The sequence below is a fragment of the Empidonax traillii genome, unplaced genomic scaffold (assembly GCF_003031625.1).
Source record: "Empidonax traillii isolate 1590-97213 ecotype Southwest subspecies unplaced genomic scaffold, ASM303162v1 scaffold784:size441917, whole genome shotgun sequence".
NCBI lineage: Eukaryota > Metazoa > Chordata > Aves > Passeriformes > Tyrannidae > Empidonax > Empidonax traillii.
In genome coordinates this window covers 290,748-293,447 of record NW_020955977.1, presented here as the reverse complement: position 1 = coordinate 293,447, position 2,700 = coordinate 290,748, and the positions used below count along the sequence as shown (strand labels likewise).

The window sequence follows — 2,700 nt, the reverse complement described above, 5'->3', positions numbered from 1 at the left end:
CCAATTTGTTCTTTATTTCCAATTTAGCTTTCAAAGGTTTTGGATCTGCCACCAGAAAATTTAATAAAGTCCATATCTGCCATTCCCGTCTCCAAAAAACGGTAGTTGTTTACATTTTATCTTACAATGCTATATCGTGTTTTATTATTTCATGTCATGCTTATTATTGCAAGAGCTTAACTTTAGGTAGAAAGAAATACAGAAAAAAATCCAAACCTTATACACCAATTCAATTGTAAGAAGATAGTTCAATCTAATTAAATCACTGTATTTTTTCAAGCAAGTTCAAAATAAATATAATTTCTTGGAAACCTGCACAAATTACAGGCAGTGCTCGAATGACAAATGCTTCAGCGTTAACGATCTGAATGTGAAACTGCCTAGAACCAATGTGAAGTTATAAGGGAATTCTTTCTCAGTGTCCTGCCCAAGAGTGGTAATGATGTTAGCGAGTAAATTACACTCACTTATGAGCATAGTTTTTGTTTATTCTGAAATTGTGTTCTTACCATATGTACTTTTTGATTGTATTAGAGCAAAGGTAGTATTTGCAGCTTTCTAAACATAGTGAACTTTCAGATATCTGTGTCTGGGATAGGCTTGGCAACAAGACTTGTGATATGCAGAGTCACCTTGGATCTGCCAGACCTCCCCAGCATTGCAACAGGGCTTTTTTCCTGATTTTCATATGTGCTTTTTTTCAGGCATGTTGCTGATTTCCAGCTCTCCATCGCTTCTGTAATAGAAAACAGTTCTAGAGATCGCTTAGCACAAGACTTGCATCTTCAAGCTCAGAAGTTGGCTGAAAGGGTATGCTAATGCACTCTTCATATATTTATGCTATAACAAACTTACAGACTGGAGGTGTAAGGGACATCATAAGGTAAAAACTGTTCTTTCTCCAAACATCTGTCTCGGTCGGAGTGGTCTGATGACTGCACTTGTAATTGTACACAGAATCTTCACGGGGAATTGGAGAATTATTTTTAGTTGAGGTTCTTGTGAAACTGTTGTTTGAGACAAATAATACTGGTGGATTAGGTGGGTATCTAAAGACTATGCCATGGTCTGTACTACTGCCAGCACTTGAGTAAGAAATTGAGTGTGTGATGGCCTGGAAAACCAAAGATGCAAAATCCAGCACTAAAAAAACAATGGATAAATTTAGCCTTTGAGACAAACAGGCCAAACATTCAAATCCCTAGCTTCTTGAAATTGAGTTTTCTTAGAACAGCAAATTTTTTCATGTGTGTTAGTTTGGAGAATGTTAGTAATTGAGATATTAAGACTAACTACAGCGTAAAAAAAGAAGCATGCAAAACAAGGTCTACAGAAGTGACACAGACATTGAAGGATGGAAGGAAATAAAAATCTGGAGAATCAGACATGCATAAAGTTGAAAAAAAGTGTGAATCGGAAGGGTGATGCTAAGGTTTGCGGGATCATTTGTGCTGAAAAAAAAGTAATTCACAATCTAAAGCTGTGTTGCTGATACCAGTGCGCAGGAGTATAAACTAGGAAATTGCCAGCAAGTGTGAGAAGGAATCAGTAAGGTTGCTCTATAATAAGAAGTTAAAAAGCAGAAATAAACCCAGTTGTAATACTGTTGAGAAGCTAAACTATTTGTGATCTCATTTTTCACTGCTGAGATGTTGAAGACATCCATAACTTGGACCTGTTAATTAACAAGACGAGTGTCCTGACTCGGGTGAAAGAACTGATGGTGCACAGATGTACAACCAAAAGTTCTGAAATGGCTTAGAGATTTTCTAGACCCATAAAATAATTGAGGTTGGAAAGGACCTCAGGAAGTTATCTGTTCCCATCTCCTTCCCAGCACAGATTGTTGAATGTGTTTGGATAAGGTTGCTGAGGACTTTTAAACTGCAATCAGGTGTTGAAAGCCTCTAAAGGTCTGACAACCTCCTTTGTCATCTGTTTCAATGACTGCGTTGTCGTGGCAACAAGTTTTTAATTGTGTGTCCAGTCTTTCATTTTAAAAACAGCTGCTATTCCCAGTGTTTAGGGAGCTGAAAATTGCCCCCCCCTCCTTTAATGTTTGTGGCTCATTAAATAAACCTGGGACATTTAGCCCTACAGCTTTATATGGAGGAGCAATTGTAACAGTAAAGAAGAATAGACCAACAGTGTAAGCCCCCAAACTGCATTAGGCCATGCCAGTTAGACAAAGAAAAAAAAATAAATCCGTAATCTCTTAGGAATGTTTTTTTGTTGAGTGATGAATAAAGGAGATGCATTTAGTATAACTTGTTTAAATTGGTCATATCTTCTACAAAGAAGGTGAGCAGTGTATAAGCTAACAAAGTGAGGCTGTATCTAAAACTAGCAGAGACAGAAAAATGCAGGCAGTTACCAGTTTTTGTCACGATGAACAGTTGTTGGAGTACCATAAGATTCAGCAGTATGCTCTCAGCCACTTCTGAGAAAATAGGTCACAATATTTGAAATAAAGATACTTAGGTTAGGCAGAAGAGATGGAAATGTTTCCTGTTGACTAAAATAGCCTAAATAATATGGCACCGTGATACTAAATGAAACATAATGTGCTCGGGGTGCTGAGAATTGTGTGTCAAAGGGGTCTTGTTTCCATGGGCTTTTGATTTCATCTGGCTGTCTGATTTCTTGTTTCACTTTTGTACTGTTAGTTCTTTGTGCCGGGGACATTGTGTTGGGGGTTTC

At 37.6% G+C, this 2,700-nt stretch overlaps 1 protein-coding gene across 2 annotated transcripts in view; it reads left to right on the top strand.

Moving 5' to 3' along the window:
• Positions 1 to 2,700, top strand: part of RARS2 (arginyl-tRNA synthetase 2, mitochondrial) — a 35,287-nt gene that overhangs the window by 3,956 nt on the left and 28,631 nt on the right. Inside the window, exons 1-2 of one of the 2 annotated variants that reach the window (XM_027901420.1) lie at positions 17 to 101; positions 705 to 810. The exons of the other annotated variant lie outside the window; for it this stretch is intronic. The gene's annotated coding sequence lies outside the window, so the exon portion shown is untranslated. Of the gene's footprint in view, positions 1 to 16; positions 102 to 704; positions 811 to 2,700 lie in introns of those variants that run through there. 2 annotated transcript variants of the gene reach the window in all.